General features: G+C 34.7%; 1 pseudogene; it reads right to left on the minus strand.

Annotated features, from left to right (window-relative positions):
- Positions 1–1020: 1020 nt before the first annotated feature.
- On the minus strand, positions 1021–1706 carry LOC136414290 (probable galactose-1-phosphate uridylyltransferase; annotated as a pseudogene).
- Positions 1707–25101: the final 23395 nt, after the last annotated feature.

The following is a 25101-nucleotide window of genomic DNA, read 5'->3' on the forward strand; positions in this document are numbered from 1 at the left end:
GTAGTCGATTTTGACGATGATTTAATGTGAGGGGTAACACGAGATAGGGACGGTAGGAAATCAATCCAAAACTTCTTATGCGGCGATAAATGGTTCGTATCCCAATGGGCCTTCCATACTCAGCGAACCACTGATCCGCCAGCGTCCTCGACGAGATGAACCTATCTCTTAGGGCCATAATTCGGAGTCGGCGATCTTGGCGTTCTGTAGTTCTTCGAGGTCGTCCAGTACCTGTTCTTCTGCCTGTTTGCCCTTCTTCGAACCATCCCTGACAGCATCTCACTATAGTGTTTACACTACGGTTCAATCTAGTGGCGATTTCCCTAAATGACAGACCAGCCTCTCGTAGACCCACTATTCGACCCCTATCAAACTCGCTCAATTGATGAAAATTTCGCTCTATTCTGGTTCTAGGCATATCTCTACGCAGTTTCTAAGCACACTACACTCCAATAAATGTTATTTTCCAGTTGTATTGTTGATATTTTATTGCAATTTTTATATTTAAAAAAAACCTAAAATTCCGAATAACTCGTAAATACGTAGATAAATATGAGTGAAATTTTGATCGTTTCTGCTATACATATAAACAAACATGCATACCAAAAATTATTTAAATTAAACCATTTTTACGGGGTGTTCTCTTTTCTATGTCACGCAGTATATAATTTGTATAGTGGACCACTGTGCCAGACGCTGTTAAATGCCTGCCGATTTTCCGTTAGTTAGGTATATTAATTGCATTTGGATCGTCGAAATCAATAGTGGATGAATAGTCGAGTTATTCGATTTAATACCGAATTGATATATTGGAATATGTTTTCCGATCAGTTCCAGGAGTATGTTTTTCATTATGTGTTCAAAAACTTTATTGAACTCCGGGGGTAATGTAATAGGTCTATAGTTTGTGTTTGCGTTGGATAAGTTGGACATAAATATCGCCGGAAAGCGAAAGACATTAAATATTTAATTTCAGTTTATTTATAACATCAGAAAGGCCATCGAACTATAAAATAAGAATCACTTGAATCGTTTATCATCCTGTTCCCTCAATAAGGCAGCAGCCTTTTCGGATGTCACAATTCGCTGAGCTTGGGCCAACAATTCATAACCAACTATAAATTTCCTCACAGTAGGCGATCTAAGCAATGAACAGAAATAGAGTCCACGAAAAGTCCATTGCGGACGATACTCTTTTAAAACAGGCCCAGTAAACGCCCCATGCCACCTCATGGAATAAGGAAAATTGCATTTGAAGAGATTATCGTATATCACTACCAAGACTGGCAAGGTTTTATTTTGGGTAAAGCTGCGCTTTACTCCTTGGCGATGCGTGTGAACCTTTGGATTTATCTTTTAGGTAGAACTATAATTTCAAAGGGCCAATAAGGTACCATTACCAACCGTTCTTCGTTATATGTCACTATACGGTTTTGCTTTTTAAGGTCATGTTAAACGTAATCTTTCAGCAATGGTTTCCTATGTGGCTCGTAGTATTTTCTAAGATTTTGGTCAATAATTCTTCACTCATTGAGCATGAAGCTTGATAACCAAATTTGGCAATGTGGGCGAAGATTAGAGCAGCTTATCATTTCGCCACAGTTCTCAAATAGTTGTATCTAGTATTTTTTACCCATTTTTTCAATTTGTCGAACCCAGTCGTTTATTATGTCCTCTACTTCTTTGGTAGACAAGTTGCAAACCATGTAATAAACAAAGATTATTTAAGATGACTAAACGTTTCAACATCAGTGATATCTCTTGGAGCATTAGAATTAACGTAAAAAATTAAATGCAAGACTTAGAAACAACTGTTATGCATATTTTAAAATTATAATTTATACATGGTGTTTCGCAAATATGCAGCACAATTTAAGGGAACACTTTCTGAATGAAGATAATAAAAAAGTTAATTTAAATAAAGGGTTACACCTATTGCAGTAGTACTGAGAAAAAACGGAAATTTTATTTTTATAACTTACATTCTTCAATTGACCCCCTCCATGACGCACACTGACCTATTGTAACGTATATTTGAACATGATATATACAGTGTGCCCGGATTAAAGATTTATCACTTTTGTATAATCTTTATTTCTTGGCCGATTTTGCCGTTTTTTTTTTATTAATTAGGTATTCAAAACTTGCATTTGTCTAATGGGTACGATGACTTTTCGCCCATACTCATGACCAACCACGTGCATTTTTATGGGGTCAAATTTCAAAAAGTACTATTAGGGCTTTTTTTTAGCAGAAAGGTGAAGACAGATTCTCAAATAGAATGACTTAAAATCCCACGTCTACCGATTTTACTTTTCTCCTATACAGGGTGTTCTAGAAAATCAATAAAATAGGTTTTTTATGTAAACAAGTTTTAAAAGTGGCAAAAAAATTATTTTAACAATAAAACTAATTTCAGAGATTTTCGTTGCTCCAGAATACAGGTTGTTCAACTCTTCAATTTTGTTCTTTCAATTATGATAAAATGTTTTAAATATTAAACAAAGAATTCTAATTCATTATTTTGCTTTTTATTTCCTTGTAATCTGCAATACGTAATAATGCCGTATCTAGAAATTAAGTATGCTGTAAAAACAAAAAATATTTTGTTATGGCTGTCAGCTGTCAGGCACTAGTTGTTGGTTTACAGTTCGTAACATCAATTTAACAGAAGTAAAAAAGTTGGAAAAATGTATTCACCACAAAAAAAAATGGAAATAATAAAATTAGTTGGTGATAGAACGCGTACTTTTTGTGACGCAGCAGAATAATTCAATCCACGACATTCAGAGTGCAATATTAACCATGTAACGGTTACAAGTATTAACAGATATTTTGATCATTATGGGACAATTGTAAAATTACCGAGCTAGCAACGTAATCGCAAGCCTCGAGCAAACCAAGTAATCTTAGATTACTTTAATGCTAATCCGCATTCAAGTCTAAGGGATGCTATCAAGAATTTAAACATTTCTAAAACCCATATCTGGGAATGTTTTTAAAAAAGTGGTAAGAAACCTTTTAAACCATAATTTCTTCATGCACTTGAAGCTTGAGATCAAAATCTAAGAATGGAGTTCTGTTTATGGCTGCAGGGTATGTATCAAGAAGATCCTAACTTTTAAAAAAACTTTATTTTATACACCGATGAAGCTACGTTTACGATAAACGATGTAGAGTCCGCACAAAATAGTAGAAGGTGAAGTGATCATAACCCGAATAGAATTATCGAATATAAAGAACAATACTCCTCAAAAGTTTTCTATGATATTGTAAATCAAAAGATTTTTGGGCTATATCTTTTCAACGAAAATTTGATTGTTGTTCGTTTTTTGAGATTTCTACAAAACAGGTTTAGTAACGCACTTGATGAGCTTCCTCTTGATTATCGCTACAGTTTACATTTCCAACTTGATGGAGCGCCCATTCATAATGCGGTTAATGGGAGAAATTAGTTAAATGATAATTTTCTCAAACGCTGAATTGGATGAAATAGTCCTCTTATTCGTTAGCCGCCACGATCTCCGGATATTACGCCCATGGACTTTTTCCTTTGGGGAACAATAAAAAATAAAGTTTATGCCACAAGACCCCGAACCTGTGAAGAACACGCATTAGAGAAGTTTATCGGAGCATTACTTGACATCAACTAAATGACGTATTGAAAAATGTAGAAGAGAATTTGGGGAGTTAATTGAAAATACTAATATTTAACCCGAAAAACTGTTTGGCCCCAGTTAATAATTTATTATTCTATGTTAAAATTGAAATTAACATTAATTTATTATAAAAAGGTTAGTTTATAGTATTTAAACAGTTTAAAGTTCTTTAATAATAGTAATAAACTTTTTCTTGAACCACCGCCAATCAGTTTTATTGTTAAAATAAATTTTTTGCCAATTTTAAAACTTGCTTATTTAAAAGACATGTTTTATTGATTTGCTCGAATACTTTATATCGCATAAAAATGAAAATCGGGACAGGTGGGTTTTAGGGCATTCTAATTGAGAATCTGCAATAATCTTTGTTCCTAAAAAAGCCCTAATAGTACTTTTTGAAATGTGATCCCATGAAAATGCCTGCGGTTGGCCTTGAGTATGGGTGAAAAGTCATCGTACCCACTAGACAAATGCGCGTTTTAAATACCTAATTAACAAAAAAAAAACGTGAAAATCGGCCGAGAAATAAAGATTTTACCAGAGTGATAAGTTCTTCACCCGGACACACTGTATATTTAATGTTCAAATATATGTATGTTAAATATCTGTGAAATTAATTCAAGTCTCTTTTAAAACTCCCTTTAATATTTAAATAGCCGCGCCCCTTAAAAAAAAAGAACACTTCCAAGAACTTCACCTACTGACCTAGATGCCAGACATTCCACTGTCAAGTGTTTTAGCGCTAGTTAAAGGGGATATTCCACTTAATAAAGAGATAGCTCTGAAGGTATGTAGGTTAATGGGTCACTGCTCGTAAGACAAAAGACGGAAACATTAAAATGAAACCTAGATAAGGAAGTCAATATCGATAATAAACGAGTGATGTAAGAAGCCGAATTCGTCAAGTAAACTATCTATCCTTGTCTCGAATTCCCAGGTCGTACGGGTTAGAGAAAGATAGGCTTTTCCGAGAAGTTTCTTTCATTTGTTTCATCATAATCTCAAAAACGTTTGTTGCGATTTTAGCTAGAAGATTGTTGTTGTTACGCTATTTATATTCAAATGTAATCAAAGTAGCTGAAAATTATGTTTCAAGGTAGTAACCGTCCAGTGTTTTCGTGCTTCTTCGGGCAAGTTTTCCCAGGATGAGAAGTAGAGTATGTACAAAATGACGTTGAAGCATACACATAATCAATCACAAAGTGCAAAGAAAAGAAAAAAATACATTTGGAAATGTTGCAATAGAATGGTTGAAGGGCAAATGAAACGAGATTGTCTTGTTGGTCTTATAAGGTAAAGCGAGCTCAGAATGGTTCCGTTGTGACAATTAGTTTAGGTAATTAGTTTCTACTTATAGAACCGTGTCATTGTGTTGTGCGTTAGTGTCTGAAGCCTTTCTACAGCATCCTTAGTAATTTTGTCATCTACAATAAGTACAGTATCGTCAGCGTATTACAATATGTATGCATTATCTCTATATTTTTTGTTCTTTAAGCCATATACATATGTACATTTTAAATGGCATTATATACATTTTAAGGGAAGGATGAAAGCGACAATTTCTGAGAAAGACCTTGTTCAGGGAAAAGCAGAACGAATGAGTATCGTCAATTGATACTTCTAGTTGCCAGTTTTCCGACGGGTTTTGATATCATAATTTGTAATTTGGCATTTGAGATTTATATAATTTATACAGTAGACCACTATGCCAAACGGTCTCAAATACCTGATTAATGTCCATAAATAGACTTGCTGATCTTTTACCCTTTAGGTATGATGTTTGTATGTCAGTATATGTTTTCTTGGCATGTTCCCAACCATTTGTTCTCTCGATGTTGGTCTACCAATGTGTTCATACTCTTGTTGAAATGTTAAGTGTATCTGTGTAGTTCCCTTTTATGTTTGATCAGCCTCAATAAAAATACTGGCAAGGTATGTTGGTAAAGACATTCTTCAGCCGGCAGGAAAATGTTTCTAATGTCGATGAAAGTTGCTGTTATATAGGGTGTCCCAGTTTTAAGTGTTCAAACTTTAATGATGTGTAGTACGTCAAAAAATAATGGTAGTTTGCAATATAATCCAATATTCAGTAATGTTTCGTTTGCAAAATACAGAGTGTTAAATTTAAAAAAAAATGCATATTTTGGAATTTCTCGGCCACCGTTTGAGATGTTATAATGAAATTTTTGTGTGATTATCTCCCATCCAAATCGTCTTCAGTGAAGCAAAAAATTTGACTTTTGACGTAAACAGTAACGTGTGCACTAACGTACGCCAAGATACTTTTGATAAAAAAAATGTTACGCTACTGTCTTCCTTCAAATTAAAATTTGTTTTTGAAAAGGCTGTCCAATTTGGGAGACAAAAGTTCTCTTGTGTTTTTTCCGACTGACGCCCGGTTCCAGAGTCAAAAAGAAAAGGTGTTATCATTGCATGTCTTAATTACATGGGTTAATTCAATTTTATTGTTTGTACGACCTGTCCATTTTGATTGTTTAACGTAAATTTTAGCAATTTTCGAGAACAACCACACAGAAAGTTGCTCAGCGGCGTTTCTGCAACTGTCCGAGAAGTTCCAAAATATGCCATTTTTTTTTCAAGTGGAACAACCTGTATTTTGTAAATAAAGCATTACTGGATATTGGATTATATTGCAAACTGTCATTATTTTTTGACGTACTACACGTCATTAACGTTTAGGCACTTAAAACTAATACACCCGGTATATTTGGTGTAGAGGTGGGCTGGATATAGCCATGCATGAATCCTTGGACCCCGTCCGCGTCGGTATTGGTGAAGTTTAGTTCTTTAATACATATTATGTTTTACAGACACAAATTATTTTCGTGGCTGTCATAGAAAAAATAACGTGGGTTATGGCAGAAATGTCTACTAAGACAGAAATGCAATCTATGTTAAACTAATTTTACTGGAATAGAAAATAAATTTGACCTAAAAATTACTTTTCTAACAGCAGAATGTGGTTTCTGCTGTTACAGCAAGTATGTTTATTTAAGCCCATAAAGTTAGTTTACTATCGTAATAATGTAGATTTAGATTTCTATTTACAGCGGTGAAGAAAATTTCTCAGTGTGTGTTTTTGTTTATTTTCATTGTCGTAGAAAACATAATATAGGATACACGTCAATTAGATGTTGTTACAGCACTCGTTGACAATTTCCAGACTCGGCTCCTAAGGTCACTTCATCTCTCTCAGCGATTAATAATCTCAACTCCAATTACCGTTGTCCTCAAACGTTAAATCGTTTCTATTATTAATCGTCTTCATCATACACTTATTGGTTGAATAACTAGTTCCGTCGACTGACCGTTAACATGTTTGTTTAACGTATACTAAATTCCTTCATTAATGACTTCGATAAATGCTCCTACATAGCATAATTCTGTCACTGTCATCTAGTTGGAATTTTTGAAATAAGCAATTCGCGTTATTCCAATAATGCTCATATGAATTGCGGGCTACGCCTACGCATAACTATCAAACTTCTTGTCATTCAAATTGAAATAATGAACTATTTTAATTTACATTAAATTCAATATTAGATTTTCTTCAAGGACCGTGACCACTCCCTGTTGTCGGCATAAAAATACTATTACTAACTCGTATATTAATGAGCGATTACTAATCTGAATTATATTAACGCGTTTACTTCGCTTACGTGTAAAACCGTCTGCATTATTAACTGCCTTCTTTAATTGACGTGTTGGTTAAACAACAACTATTTTAGAAATTGAAAAGCGAATATATTTTAGTTTATTTTAACTTGCGTAGTAACCATTAATAAATATAAAATGTCTGGATAGATTGGTTGTCTCATCCAAAAGTTAAAACACCTGCAAAGTATGCCTACATCACAATTATTGCTGTTGACACTATAACTGCGTAGAAACTGTTGTACTTTGTCTAGAATTGCGTTGTTCAGATGAATAATTTAACATTGAAAAAGTTAACACACTCATACTTTGATTCTTGACCCTATCCGTCAAACTAACCAACATCTGTAGATTCTGGGAGGAAATCTTCCTAATGACTTCCTTTTGAAGTTTCGTTGATCAGCAGAAACAAGAATTTTCAACTATTAGAAAGTCAAAACATCTCAGAAGAGCACTAATAGATTGTGACGAGAAATTTCGGTACGCCTAACGGATGTCATAGAAAAGTCTACTGGGGAATTGAAAAACTACACATAGGATTTAGAAAATACAAAATTTTAATCAGAAAGTAGAAACATATGCTGATGTTGATCAAACACCCAGACGGATCCAGCACGTCTTCTGCCGTGAAAACGTTGTGGTTTTTGGCAAACTGCCATTACCCAGGACTATTTTAATGTATGAAATCATGAACCTTCGTCAAGGTCAAGCAACACGTGCCCCCCTTCCCTTTACTGCTTCCTATGCTGACTGTTATTGATGTAGCTACGCACAACAAGGTTAGCCAGGAACTATACAGGATAATTCAAAACTAATTTGGTACGCTTTTGAAGAGAGAAAATTTTGATAAAAAAAACTGTCTCTGACAGAATCGTTACAAAGATTCAGGATGGTCAATTCTCTCCTAGATAGCTAATATACTATTTGCGAAAAATGTTAAGGTATTATATTTTTCTTCATAAATATCTAGCGATGTGATCAGCGTCACTCTAATGGAAACAAAAATATTTTCTTTATTGCAAAATATGAGAATTCCTTATCACTGAACATCCAAAATCATCAAAATATTTGAAGCGGTTACGCAGAAATTAATAAGCATGTATATTCTCTCCAAGATGTTGCTGAGAACCGTTGTTCATCAGGACTTAAAATATGTCACTTACCCACTTTAAAATAAAAAAGTTCGTCAAAAGAGCTTTGAATTGTTTTGAAAATTATTAGCTGCCAGGAAATTGGGGGAGACTGTTCCCTAAACTTTCTCTGTAAACTTAATTAAATCGACCGAACTGCGGGCCTGAATTCTAGAAGTCCTGTGACCTTGAGCAGAGAGGGTTCGGCTGGGGTCTCCCATGGCTGTTCGTCAACAACTTGCAGGAATGCAGTGAACTCTTTGATTAGGAGCAGGTGTAGTGGGGTGGACCATGCCAGGAAATCCACGAACAAAGTACTCATACTATTCTTGGGAAATTGAAATTCCAAGAGGATTCATTATTCGTTGAAAGTAGAGAAAGTTCCAAGTGCACTAGACTGCAGATCACCTTAATAATTATTTACTTTTACCTACAAATTATTCAAGGAATGGGAAACTTTTTCATTTTTTTTTTAACGACAGTCCTTATCTTCTTGCTTTTTAAAGTCATAAATCCCCTACTAAAAAAATTACAACAATAAATTTTATGGTTATCATATCCTCGTTACGGAATCTATGAGTGCCAAGACTAGCCGAGACCGGGTTATCTATGCTCTCGATATCGATCGTAACATACATGACTGAATGGCTTTATTTATTAACTTACAACATCATTTTTGCTGAAAATTAAGATGAATTCTCTTTGTTGGAATAAAGAAGAGGCTTACAAGATCTTCCTTTTGGGATCGAACAGTATGTCTAATAAACGGTTAAATCAGCCGAACATACACCATTACACCTAGTGTCAAAGATCATTTCTGTATTGGAAGGCTATTTCAGTGAATATCTTCTTGGATCTACACGAAGCAATTAACAAGGGAATTATCACTGATGCAGTCAAAATAGGGTGTGTTGAGGTGGCAATTACGGAATATGCTGAAGGTAGTCACTATCACATTACATGAGGACACAATCAGATTTAAAGCGGCATTCAGAATGGGATGGCTACTGCTTCTAATCACCTACTGACCAATATCTTCCTGTGGAAATTACAACGATAAGCCTATGCGAAGAGCGAAGCAACAGTCATAAGGAACCGTCTAGAAAGTTTTATCTCAAACATCACTCAAGGTGGTACTTAATGAAGTAGGAGTATTGTGCGAAGAAAAACCCGTCCATTAATCCTATTAAAACACTAATTAATCCTTCAACCAAAGAAAGAAAACTGGAGTTCCGAAAGGCACCGTTCCTCATTAAGGTAACAATACCGTTTTCAGCAGAAGTTAAACATCTAGACCTGACTCTGGGTAAATCACTATTCTGAAACCCAGGCGCCTCTAACACAATGAGGAAAACACTGCTCTTTGAAAAACGTATTAAATCAAGTCTGGATGATATATAATGTGGATAATAAACTTTCTGGGTTTATGGAACGGTAATCAGAAGTGCCGATAACTCCATCTATTTAAATCCATTTTGAACAGTACTACTTATGGCTTCCACGAAACTCGTTAAACTTACTCAAGTAATTAGCGTATCTTTCGAATCTTGTCATACACTCATGCACATGCCCAAGTACCATCACTCTTCTTAAACATACGATTTTTACTTACCTCAAAAGTGGCTATAAAACAAAGTTTGATTTATTTGGCTTTAAATAAGTCGCCGATGACAATGTGGCTCAGGCTACTGTCTCGTAAACAGCGGTTATTTATTCCTGCGGTTATTATCTTTCTTTAGCCATGTTGCAGGCAATGAATCTATGAAAAGCAGGACTGGCCAATTACAGTAGCAACCGCTAGAAACTATATTTAAAATGTTTCTTTGCGTTGGTTACAAGTTAGCAGGAAGCTCTGCGGGCTATCGTTTCACTTTAAGACGTGGGCATTGTCTCTTTGAAACTAATTTGTTGAGGAACACCAGGTATGACGATAAATACCTTGTTAAAATGGGTAAATTCATTTGTGTACGACCTATCTATTTTGGAGCATTTCCTGTAGTTGTGCAAAAGACGGTGAAGCGCGTGTCTCTGTTACTAAGACTACAAAAACAGTAAAGAAATTGTCGTTGACCAGTAAACTTGAAGGACCTTACTATTCTCGATCTACCATAAGAAGTGCTTTTGATGGTAAAATGAGTGATGCTAGTGGGTATATCCTCTTGACAAACACTTTCTATTATAATGATGGCTAATTTTATAGTTAAATAAATTAAAATATAAAAGTGTAATAGGAATTTAAAACTTAATATCTTTATTTGGCCGTTTAAACTCACGTACAGGTTTATCACGCAATGCGGAGCCTTCTATTGGTAAACAAAAAAAAATCACACAAATATTTGAGTTTCCCATCAACTTTCCCGTTATTTAAAATGTCATAAAAATATCGCATTAACAAAAATATAATCAAAACACTAAATTAAGAGTTTTGTCAGAATCTCGAGAACTTAGCCGTTGCGGACCCATATTAGTACTAATTTTTTATCAGAAAATCTGTTAAGCGGACTATATACAGGGGTGCGAAAGTAACGATAACCCAGACTTAGGGAGACGAATGTCCTGAAACACATTCGCGCACAATAACTTAGTTTAATAAGCCCGGTATAATGCAAAGTCCGATAATGTGCTTATAATTATGTGTCCGTAGGTGATAAGTAATAAAAGTGCTAAATTAAATACGAGCCAAACGGTAAATGGTGATAAAAAAGCCCTGTGGGTGTTAATTTTCAATGATGTATTACTTTAGTTGTTGAGCAATCAACCGTGGTGCGTGGTTTCGTTGGTTGTAAAGGTTTATTAGCATTTTGACAATTCATTTTCTAATTAAGTCGTCGCGAGGAGGCATGAAGAAAGGGAGAATCACCGGCTGTAGTGTTGGTGTGAAAGTTAGAATTATGATACTAAGGCTGAGTTGAAGTATTGAATCATGGCCTAAGCTTGATTCACCTAAACCTGACCCTCGTAAATTTTGACGTCCAGAAGAAATACATTGCCATCTCAATAACAGTAATCTGACTTAAACGAATTCCTTGTGTGTGTGTAAGACTCTTGCAAGTAACTCTTGTATTTTTGCAATCGTGTAAGGTTGGTCTTGGATTGATTTTTGTATGGACAGTCTTGATCTTGATCTTGCTTTCATATATCTAGTTTTGGTCTTAATTCAAGACCAAGACCAAGAATGCAAGATCAAGCTATTTTTGCTTATCACTACCAGGTGGGGTTAAAATTTACATGGTACCAAGCAAATTCTCAATTAGGGACGCTTAAAAAGTAGAGAGACCCTCATAAGGTACTACCTACTGTACCAGTAGGCATAAGATAACAACATAAAAGCCATTTCGTCACAATTCAAACTATTTGGAAGTTATTGTCATATTTTAAACGTGGATATTTCGAAAATAGATCAAAATTGAAATAATAATATTGAAAAATTTAATATACAGGGTCTTCCATTTCGGTTTCCGTTATTTGTGATTCTTGTACACTTACAGGTGATTTAGAAAAAATCCGAAAATTTGAGTATTTAAATTTTGGCTTCCTTTTTTGAATAGAAGATTTATTTTCTGGTGGAAATAGTATAATTTTGAAATTTTAATTAGAGAAAAGACAACGAAGAAGCGAGCACAATTACGCTCCTGCAAAAAGTAACTACAAGCGCTCTATCCAAAAATGAATAAGTTTTTTATCGATTTATTCTATCGGTTGACATCGACTTGTTTCAAAATAAAATCTGAGGTTTTTGCCTCATTTCTTCAATTAACTACTTATTTTGTGACTATTTATGCATTCAGAATCAACAATCCCCGATCTAGAATAATCAAGTGCAATGAATAGAATAACCGCGAAGGAGATTGGCTTGCAAATTTCTATTTTGAAATTTTATTTCTTATTTCATATTTATTGTACCTAGTTCTGCAATAATGCTAACAATTCTGACCTGAAATCCTGTAGAATAGACAAGTAAAGGGTATTGATAAAGAGTATGAAGTAAGCATTGATCATAACGTTACAGTTTTCATGTTCGTTGACCTGTTCAATCCAAGGGATGACAGGTCAGATACTATTTATTCAGCGACGAATAAACAGGTACTTGCAATAAACTAGAATATTGTAGCTAGTGTAAATTGAACATAGATTCTCAATCATTTGTTAGAAATTCCAACAACTTCCGAGAAACAGATAAAAATGTTCCGCAATCTCAGTTTTCATAGAGTTTGAAAAAATTCAGTAAAGGAAATTAATGGGATCAAAGCAGGTAAAGAAAAAACGACAATATTTTTAAGCAAATCTTCAACCCCAAGCGATTAAATTCTTAATTAAAATTAAGGAAAAACAATGTTAATCACTTCCGTTACATCTACATTGTTGCGAATGATTTACAACTCGCCCGACGACCCTCTTAGGTGTTAAAACCGCTATGAATTGTCTTGTCCCGAATTGATAAAGAATTTTTACGATTTCCTCAATCCACATTTCACATTCACATCTCTATTGGAGATCTAGTGAACAAGGCGAAACCGAAAATAAATTTCTTTTAATGACGGCGTATTATGCAAGAGCGTCCATTCATTATGGGTCGCGTGTGAAGACTCACTTAGGTTAGAACGAATAGAAATTCGACATTGGACGTAAATTTTTCTTCTTAACGATTGTCCGCTTTTGATAAACGCAACTATGATTTCATTTCCTCAAAAAAATGCAAAAGAAAACTCCTTAAACAGGTGCACACCCAACAGCTTATCCATTGACGCGTAACATTATATCTATCAATGGCCATATTACTTCCTGCAAAAAGCCCAGTTCTTCGTAAGCCGGTATTAACTCCTAATGCGGTAAATTGTTCTTCTTCAAGCGCATCACGTTCAGCTCATCCTTCCGCATTACGATTCGGGAAATCTTCAGAGACCTTTTAAGTCGCATCCGCATAAAAACTGGCCAGATTTATGCCTCTTTGCCCCGAATTAGTCTTGATGACTCCCCGTTGGAGTACCATAATCTACTTCTTTTTTCGAGGCACGTCTAGGTTTTTGTAGCGTTTTCAGTGTCGTGTTGTAATGCTGATATCGTCTTTTAAGGCTTTCGCTGTTATCTTCTTCCATTAAGAGAGGAAAACAATTATAGCTAAAATCGAACATTCACGTACTCTTGGAAATAAGTATTGGTCACGATTCTGTGATGTTTTGTATAAATACTCCATCACTTAAGAGATAAGTTGTAACCCTTCACACTTCTTTACAATCCGCCATATTGGCTATATTAACAGGCACCGGGCAGCTGTTTTCTCGAAACAAGCCAATAAATTGAAATATTATATTGTTATCACGATTATGTTGCCCACAACCCAGTGTCACAATCGAGCAAAATACAGCTTGTTCTTATCTAAACGGGACATCGCGACGACCAGACGAAGAACCATATTTTGCACCTGTTTTTATCTCATCTTGTCATCTTTTTAATGAAGTGGCTAATATAATCTAGATGACTTTTCATTTCCTTATTCCCTAATCGAGGCTCAACCTACAATTATTTCCTTTTTTGTCCCCAATTCTCTCCACCTCTATCTTCCATCAAAATACTTAAAGTCAGTCTTAATGCTATTAAGAAATTACCTTAACTTGTATCATCACCGTTATTGGCCTATACTGCAATCAATTAGCAGTAATTCTTGTGTTTGGTTGATTTGTCTATAATTCAGCTTTACGTATAAACAAAAAAAACCATAATATAACACTTGAATAACCGTGCTTTATAACGAAATCGACTAGTGCCGTACTGTAAGTCATCTGTGCAATCCAAGTTTAAACATGTTTGATTTTTCCACTGATTCCTTTGGTCGAAATACGATGGTTTGACGCAACTTACATTATTCCCAAAGTTAGCTGTTCTCGTGCTTCAGTTAAACTTACTTTTTTCAGTTCACGCGCGGATAAGCTCACATTCTTGCAAATATTTGATTGCGAAAGTTATACTTTCCCGCACTAGTGCGGAAATCAGGAGCTATTTTCCCGCAAAAGTGACATTACTAGTTATTTTCCCGTCATGTTTACGTTACGTTTACCAAAAATTTAAAAGTATTTATAAACTTTACGGGTATAGGCAAAGGGTCTTTTTTTATTTTTAACATAAATACGAGATAACAAAAAAAAAAGGGCTATTTAGTCTTTGGACCCTCGGTACATTCAACCACACATGTTTACAACTTAGAGAAAAAATATAGGTGTTCCAAAGATTTTGGTAGTATCGAACGGTTTCTTTTTGTTTAAAGATTGTCAGCTCTAAATAAATATTTGTTGGAGTTTCACGAAATGCTTTTAGGTCTGAGAAGTTTCACAAGGCGAATTTAGGACGTTTAATGATAAATAATATTAGCGAAATGTTTCAAAAATGATTTACCCTCCTTCGTCAGATGGTTTTGAATTAAATCAGATGGAGATATCACATTCACCCCACAAAAAGCCACTTTCATGCAAAAAAAATGAAAAAAAGACCCCGTGTGTGTGCTCTCCAATATCGAATTACGTCCATCGCAAAGATTGAAACAATGTAATCTCTTCTCACATGCAAATGGAACAAACACACGACAAAAAGAAGCAGGCTCGGATTACACCCGAGTTTAATTATAACCCTCCAGGGCCTTACAAAAGGTATTTTCGTGCCAAAAATCTCCTCTCCAGCACGTTCCTGCTCTCCAGCCGCCTGCCGAGATAATGCGCCCTGCATACTTCAGGAAAAACACAAACGGCTTTCTTTTATACGTGAACTAGGCTTTGTTCTAATTGTAGTGGATACTGTAGTTTTGGAGATTTTTTTCTAATTTTTTGTCAGTCGAGATTCATTTTTGATGACTATGCAGGCCTTCTCATTAGTTAGGATTGAAAGCAAGAAACAAGAGGCACTTGAAAAGCATCTGCGTTCATTTTGGAATTTTTAGACAGTGGCATCCATGTTGGGCTCCCTGCTCTATACAGGGTGTAATTAATGACATGTTGATACGTCACAAGGCCCCTGCTCGGTTGTAACACAAATTCTTCATATAAGCATAGGCTCCGAAATGCTTCATTAGCAAGTCACAATATCAAAGTGGCTCTCAATATTTCTGTTGGACCTCCTAGAATTTATGACAATTTTAGTCTTTGTTTGTCGAGATTATTAACCTTTAGAGTATACATGATATGTCGTCCCAGCATGGTACTGCAAATCTTTCATCACAAAACAACACCACCAAGTAGATATGCGGCATCAACTGTGACTTCATATCGTTATATTTAAGATTATGATGGCCTTAAGATTATGATTACCGCAAATTTGAAATGAACATGTTATAAATTCTAGGAGCTGCAAAGAGAAGACTGAGAACCGTCTTTAAGTTTGGACATCCTGTATCTTCTTAACGAAACATTTTCGGGCCCATATGCTTATCATGTGAAAAATCTGTCTTAAAATCAATCAAGAATTGTCCAGTGGTGTATCGGCGTGCCATTAATTAACACCCTGCACCATGTTGCAGTCTTGATCCTATGAATTACTGTAGTCGCAACATTAGAATTCCTGAAACAAGCTTGAAATAAGCTTTTCCCTTTTATATCTGTAGCCATAGTCACGTGTTTCCGTTATATACCAGCAATAAATACATATGATGCATGGCGGAATATTAAGTGAATATTTTATTTCTGATATATTGGAGACGTCACTCATAGCACAGATATTGAGATATACCTACTTGGGTATCCTGCTATTCCTTATCTGATTCGAAAATGATCAACTACCTCAGAATGGTTATGGAGAGGTGAATGGAGTGTTTGTATGTTTTATTGTTTCATAGAATCGACATTGTGGATAAGTTATAATATAATTACCTATAAGAAGTGTAACATGAAGGCGATAAACATGTGTAGAGTCAACATCTGCACATTATCATAATATGCGAAAAACAGCAATATGAAGTCGATTGATGACCATCTCAAACTGTACTTGTAAGAGAAACAGAGTGGCATTTTAACTACCTTAGACACATTCACTTACAGGAAGGATTTTTGTTTCTGGACCAAAAGGTTCAAGAAAATAAATTATCCAGAAATTTAAGAAGTTTTAGAATTTTATCTTCAGACAATTTTTTCGTTCTTGTAGATGAAGATTCACATTCGAGTGGGTTTTGGAGACATTTTTATGGATGTTAAAGGCAATTTTTTCACATCTAACAATAGCGTTCATTTGAACACGTCAATTTGAAGTTGCAAAAAAATTTAACTTTTTTCAACAGAAAGATTGAGAATAGAGCTATTTGAATGTAGAAAGATGCCAAAGACGCATCTATATCTATTGTTCTGGAAAAACGTATAATGAACATCTGCTTTGCAAATGAAGTCATGAAATTAGAAGTGATGGAGAAGATGCATATAAAAATCAAATAAAATCTGGTTTGACATGACAAAGAATGTTTTGTCACCAAATAACGTATATTTTCGGGTTTCGCCAACAGAATTCTTGAGACAATACTATGAGAAACTAAAAGAAGAATTTCAACCCTAAAAAAATTTTAATTCGTTCATGTCTTCCAAATAGTTCGATCCAACATACCTCCACCTGGAAATACCATTTTTAATTTTAAGTTATTTTAAGTTATTCAGTTTTATTTGACATTCATTTCCATAGCACCTATAATTAAAAAAACAATGGGATCATGATGACATTGTGGGCGATTAAGTAGCTAGGTAAATAATGAGTCATATATGTGGCATTATTAACCCGTTGTTCAACTGTTTTCGAAAACAAGCGAGAAAACCATCTTCACAGTCATTCAATACACGCAATAACTCGGTATAAAAATGACACGTATATTGCTCATTATGTACCTACATAGGTAGCTAATTGGCTTCGATGTCGTGATCACCCATTGTTATTTTAATTATGGTAGCTATGGAAATGAATATCAAATGAAACTTCATCGTTGGTGTTTTTGATTTAGGAAAGGTTATAGCAATTTTATAAAATCTAGTGATATCTAGTAATATATGACGGTTTTGAAATGACCCTCACGTTTTAGATTCCTGAACGCTGCGCTCTTCGGGACTTAAACTTGACGTTCGGGTCATAATAATATATTTCACAACCTTGTTGTATAATACACCATACTCTTGTGGATATTTTATTCAAGGGCGTGATGCATTAGCAACAAGCACGACCGTTATTTATTCTTCTTATTTCAGGTGAAATGAAGTTTCTTCTCCTTAAACAAATATGATCAAGACACCTAGTTGCTCCTAAGAAACAATAGATTTTACTAATCTATTAATATATTATATACTATGATTGTAAAATACATCGTTATGACCCGAATGTCAAGTTTAAATCCCAAAGCGCGCAGCTCTGAGAGATCTAAGTCGTGAGGGTCATAAGCCCTTCACAATCGTTGATGTGAACGATCTCACCATTTTTAATATTGTAGGCTCTTGGTCTAGGCTAGTTTTAAATGCTCCATGATCGGATAGATTTTCTTGCAATCTCAAAGAATGGATTTATCAGATTGCCTTCTCTGAGGATACCAATTGAAATTTGTTTCGGACGCAAGTCGATGTTACATTACTTTACATAAAACATTTCAATATTTTAAGAATAAATGATGTCGAATAATCAGCACAGAATGTTTTAAAATTTTTGCCAATTTGTTAAATAAACAACCAACAAAGCGCGTTATGGATAGGTGAAAAGATACATATATCTATTATAATAAGCTTTTTGTAGACAAAGTAACTTCCATACTACTTGGTCCATACTATTTCCAATAAATAATACGTCATTATATAAGTAAATAAATTCTCCTTTTAATGATGTATAAGTCAATACCGACTTCTATTTTAAAAAATACAACTCTACGTTGTAACTGAAAAACTATCAGAATATCAAAAATTGTTTTACTTTATCGCAATCTGCTCCAAAAAGCGTCCTAATAATAAACCTGAACTCTCATAATAACTATATATAGATAACATGATAATTATTGGCGAGAGTTTATCGATAATGGAAAAAATCGAACTTTTGCTTTTCGCTCGAAAACAAGCGATGAGTGAAATATTTTAATCACTTCAGTGGAGTTTTCGCCGAAAAAGTAATCTAGAGTGCGTCGGCATCTCTTGTAGTTCCCGAGATTTTCTATATACACATCCAATTTTGACCACCTGTACTTGTCATTATTAACTTGTTTTCTAAAACAACGTAAGAAAACTTACTTAATAGTGTCTTTTACATTAAGTAGTGGAGATTTTTTTCACACGTGATTTATTGGTTCATTATTTGTAATTTAAGTCAAAACTCCCTAAATGCGAACGATAGCCTCCTCGTCCCTAGTGAGTCGGACTTTTTACTAAAGAAAGAGTTTATTTAAAGTAATATATTTTTACTTGGGTTTTTAGATAGTGCGAGTGCCCATCAAGAATCAGGTAGTCTGGTAGGGCGGTTGGACTTGAACTGGAAGAATAGGTGGTAGTGAGCATTAGACCAAACACGGAAAACTTCACAAAGAAATTCTGTTCTAGATTTATGCACGGGATCGGGAGAGAAATGCTATTGCCAGGGGAATAATGATACTTTATACATCAATATCTCCTATAGTGAATGTAGTGGCATATGTGACCCTAAGATCAATTATCAACATAAAAAAAGAATTACGTGAACGGTGCTTTATGATCGCTCTCGAAATCAAAGACAATTAGCGTAAGACATTCAGCCTTGTCTGTTATTGTTTTTATGGCTCTGTTAACTGTCGCGTAACTATTGTCATTTTATTGCCGTTACGGACTATAATTCACGAGTGATTAAGTGTTATTATAGAGGCTTATCGACAAATGAGCATTGCAGATATGCGGCTTAAAAATGGTCAGATTCGATAGCGGCTCACTTACAGATTTGTTTGGTGTCTGACATTGTTTAATAGGCTCTTAAGAACACGTGCGGGTGTCTTTCGACAAGCTTGTAGCAACAACAATTTAGATAAACCTTGTCATGTTTCAAGTATAAGATCGATTATGCTTTTGTGCCGCCTAAATAGAAGCTTTTGGATATCAGTAACTTCTACCTCATTCAATCTGACGGCATATAAGGCAGTACTCACACATGAAACTGATCTTGTAGCGCTCGCTATCCGTCCAAGGCAGCAATGTGTGGTAACGAAGTATAAAAGAGGTCCGACATATGACGACATGCTTTCAGCTGTTAGGTTTTAGAGTGTTAAAATTAGTGGTCTAAGCGTTAACCGCTCGATGTAAACACAGCGAATAAAACTTAAGCATATGAATGGAGAATTAATGTAGATGCGGCTATAAAGTTGGATTGTAAAAAACCAAAAGCTATAAAACTTTTGTTAATGACCACCGACCGGTGTTCAAATTTAATGCAGGTGAATGTTCGGGATCAAATTTTACGATTCCCATTACTGAATTCGGTAGGAATACATTTAATTGCGTTTCAGTTGAATATTAACGTTACTTAATCCTGAAATTGTCGTGAGAAAATTCGATAGTTGATCAGCTCATTGGTGTGGTTCTCTAAGAGGCTAGCATTGGTCATTTTTACCGCAATAAAAAACACTACCGGTCACATGGTATGCCACTGGATACACACATGGATGGTAACAACAAAGCCTACTTTGTGGCAATTTTCTTTGAAGCTTTCTCACAATGGGACATAAAAGCTTACGTAGGTTAACAGCAAAATCGAATAAAGACCGCTTCCGCAAAAACCTATAAACGCTCCTATAGAAAACTATTAGGAAAATTGCTCGGGTAATATAATGCAATTAGTCGGGTATGCTGGTAGCACTTAGGATTTAAAGTCTTTAGATGTTTACAGACTAAACGCAGTAAAATCGGTTCCGGAGTAGTGAGCTTTATTGTCTTCTGAAGAAAAGTTTCTCTCCGCCATAGCTGAACGCATTCGCGGAATTATTCTGGCCTCTTTCGGACTGTTATTGTGCCATATACACAACGAAATTGGAAACATGAAATATTGTGTGAAGGTAAAAATTTATCTTATTGAGCGAAAAGCTTAATATATGATGTGAAAATTGCAGAGCAGTATGCTCGATGGATCCCATAAACTTTTCTCCGAATTTAAGGCATCAACAATTGATACTCATGTCCACCACTATGCAGGATTTAATTAACTATGTAGACAAACTTCAATGGGTCAATCTTTGAAGAGTTTTAGGGTGAAAAGGTCATGTTAATATGGGCGCGCCACGGCTGAGTCTTCGAAATACAGAGTATTCAAATTAAAGTTTTACTCTCATTTTTTTACTACGTATGTACTTAAATGAAGGGTTGGACGTTGATCGGAATAAAACAGTTTACAAGAAAAAATCGGCGATTGCAATGAGCAACTTCAAAGGGCTTTAATATCGAGTGTCCTTTGAAGTACTGATAGATGTAAGTGAAGTAAATATATTGATAAATTCCCTAATTGTGGGCATAACAGATGTCACGAACCAAATGTGTTCTAAGCAAAAATTAAGCATAAAACATAAAATGGATCGCCAATGACATTATGGATAGAATCCGCGCCATAGATAGCTGCTATAAGAGATCAATTCAGAAGGATACCAACGACCTATGGAACGAACGTAATAAAATTTTGAAACGGCGCAGTCATTTACAAGAGATGTGTGGCCAACGATTAGAGTGGCTCTTTTATTGAGTGTTGAACAGATTATCGGAAATGTTCATAGTCATGTTCATCGGTGATGTTCATAGATAGACAGTCAAGCCTAGAAGAATTTATTGATATCTGCACAGGAATCATCCATCGAGATGTTCGGGGAGGCGTCCATTGGGGATCTAAAGAAATATGCCAAGTGAATGAAAAATGATGGAGGTGGCGAACGTAATATAACAAAAGTCATATTAGTCTCAAAAGTGCTTAACACAAATCCGTGCTTTGAATTTAGATCAATAAGCAATGTCTCCCTTATAAAAAATATTCAAAAATGTGTAAACTTTTTAATCAGTTATTCCATATGCTAATTTTGACTCATATTCGTCTAAATCAAACCTAATTTTTTGGTTAAAGCCTTCAATTCTGCGTTTTGTTTTATGATCATGCTCAATTTTACTTCTATCTAGAATAATCAATTGCAACCAGTGAAATAGCCGCAAAACAGATTTGCTTGCAGATTTTCATTTTCTAATTTTAGTATATTTTTTTATCAATGTACGAACTTCTGTGTAAATGCTAAAAATTTCAAACTGGAACTATTTATACCAGAAAATAAAACTTCTAATCAAATTTATTTTTGTCAGAACCAAACAAAAGGATTTCTGGTGGAAGTTAACTTGCCATCGTTTCTAAACTTAACATTCTTTACCATCCAATACATATCAGGAACAACCAGAACACTAGTGAAAATTACAAAATAAAATTATTAATAATTTATATAAAAAAGTAAGAATTACATACTGTTGGTTCCTTTGTAAGAAAACAAGAGCTCTTAATAATTGTGTTCTTCTGAATCGTTCATTGCCTTGGGCTCATACGGTAAGTAAGTACATAAAATATATAAGTATCTACGTACAGCAAAGCTAAAAGATTTAATGAACAAATAACAACACAGAACATAGGTAATTACCTACTAACTGCACGAGTTACTGCATGACTTCGAGCAGGAATTTCAGACTTACGAATATATAGGATGTTTGGTTTATCGATACACATCCGAAAGAGGATGGTAAATAAGATAATTGTGAACGTATTTGGCCATATATGTATACTATTATACAAAGTGTCACGCATTTCCAGATATCGTCATTTTTCTTAATTTCACCAAATTCGCTGTTTATTTCCGTATAAGTTACAATAAAAATTTAATTGAACATTTGTTGCGACTCTATCTTTTTTCGTATATGTATTTTATCGATATCAAACATTTAGTAGTGTCTACATATGAAAAAAAAATTGTGACCTTTTGAAATTCCAAAGATGAATTTCTCGAATATCAATCCTCGACTTTGTAAGCGAATAAAAAGAAAGATGCAAATGGAAGAGTCATTCAAATATCTTTAAAAACTTCTTTGACCATTGCTCTTTCGAATGATGTATTGAAAAACGCAGACTTAATATTTTATAAGGTTTTTAATTAAAAAAGAAAAAAATTACAGAAAAAATGCATATGGCGATTTAACAAATTGAATAAAAAATTAATAAGTAATTATTATTTATACAAATTGGGAAACACCGTTTCTGATACAACATTGACATTTTCATCTCGTCTCTGTAGTGGTTACTCCTAGCCTCATTTCAACTTTCATTACTTCTGCTGCCCCATTAATTTTTCAAATGAGATGGTCTCGATCATGAATTTCCTCATTGTATACCAGTTCCTTCATTCGTCCCCAGATATGATAGTCGGCTGGGGTTAGATCTGGAGATTTGGCAGGCCATAATATTGGTTCATTTCGTCCTATATATTTTTCAAGAAATTTATTATTTAAAAACTCTCTTATTGTTCTCCGATAATGGGCGGGACATCCATCGTTTTGAAATATGATTTAATAATTTTAATATTTTTTTAAATATTTGTTTCTTAATAATTAACAGCTAAATTATCAAATATTTATAAGCCAGTTTTTATCACAAAAGTTTAGGAGGAGTCTATGTTGAGAACCAAGTAACTAACAAATCCAAAATCCATCCAATTTGAACTTTTAGGTAGGAAGTAGGAAATGCATTATCCGGATCAAAACACATCTCGACATCTCTGCCTGTCTCTAAGCATCAGGTTCCACTTTATTTGCCTGAAATGGAACAGCACATTCAAAATAGCATCATAATTCTAAACATTTCAATAGGACTTGAAAACTGAGCCTTCTAAAACAATAACTAAGTACTTCTTCCAAGTTAACCACCGAAAAAACCGCTGGAAGACTTTGACAAATTATTTAAAAAATTTTAAACTCCTACAACCTTCATATAAAATTCTCCTCACGGCTGACAAAACCACATATCATGACATGCCCACGCCTTATAGCGGCATTTGCCAATCTCATCATCTTGGAACAGATCATTTTTAAAGAAATGCTAACAAATTTCCTTTGTGCAAAAATAATCAATTTAATAGCATCACTTGGCAATCGACACCTACGCAATGCCGATTTTACTGATAGATCCCGATTTATTAATTTTTAGGATCTTCCAAACGGTTAAAGCCCGTCTCGTAAGGTAGCTAAGATTTATTGGCCGCTTTGTGATGAAAATTAGGTTTAAGACTTCCAATTAGTTACCAATGAAGGCATGGGGAGAGAATTTGTTATTGATTAATATTCATATTTGTACTCAGGAGTTGGATAAAAGACGATTATAAGCCGCTGGTTGTAATTTATTATTCGGTAACAAATTTTGGCAGACATATTTTACTGACCACAAAACTATCGGTATAATCTCGATGATTTGTTTCATGCTCCGGTTTGATTTTTGTAATTACTCAAATGCTAAGCAGCCAACACTCCCCGTTGCGAGATCATTCATGCATTTCCCGAGATACAATCACATTAAAAGGGTGACAGCTAAAGCTGTTACCAATATAATTATCAATTTATTGTAAATTGGTATTTGCCAAGTAATCGAGGCTTAACAATTAGATAAACGCGATTTATCCTCTATTTCCTTCATCTTTGATAACTCCGATGAATGCATTACAATTCGTAATTATTTGCATTTGACTGACAACACAATGAGTCCAACTCATTGGTAAATACTTGCATTTATTGACAATTTAATTACGTATTTAACAAGAAATATTTCTCCAATCTCTAATCCGGGGATCACGTAGGTTGGGTGGAACGTACGATACTGTCGAGAACAAATACCCCTGCAAAGCTTCCTGCGGATATTGCCCAGTCTAAGAAAGTTAATAACCGCAGTACTGCAAAGGAAAACATTAACCAACCTATACATAGGTGTGTCAGCGTACTGTGTGTACTAAACGCGTCATTATTTGCCTTCGGTATATCGGTTAAGACCTCTTGGGCAACGAAGTAACAGGAAATTATTGGTACACATTTATAACGGGTGTTCAAATAAAAAAATCTCTAGAACGCTTTGGAACTCATTTGTTCAATGTGCTTTAGATGCAAACTTTTGCTTGCAGTGCATTCTAGTGATACACTTGAAAAGAGCGTGAATTTGTACGCATGTATGTGCGTCTGTAAAACTATCAAAAATGTAATTTTTAATGCAATAGTGTTTTTTCTGTTTTTGCTCTGATCATTCCTTAGTCTATTCCGCTGATAAATGATTGTTCTGATAATTTTGGCTAAGTAATATTTATTTATGTCTAAAATTTTTAACATACAGGGTGTTAAGGTATGTAAACAAACTTTAAGGGGTGAAGTATAAAAAATGGGTCTTTGAGGGATTTTGAGATAAAAACTTCATATTAACATAAATCCGTAACGGCTAAGCTGCGATTTAGACAATAACGCGGCATTCGGACGAAATTTTGCATATCGACCAAGTTGATGATGGGAAACTCAAATATTTACTCAGTTTTGGGTTTATCGATAGAGGGCATACTGTTATATACTTGAATTAAAATTACCATACCATTTTCGTATCTTAATCTATGTTTTTTTTTTAACTTTTGCAGAGGCACTTTT

This window comes from Euwallacea similis, chromosome 17 (assembly GCF_039881205.1).
Source record: "Euwallacea similis isolate ESF13 chromosome 17, ESF131.1, whole genome shotgun sequence".
NCBI lineage: Eukaryota > Metazoa > Arthropoda > Insecta > Coleoptera > Curculionidae > Euwallacea > Euwallacea similis.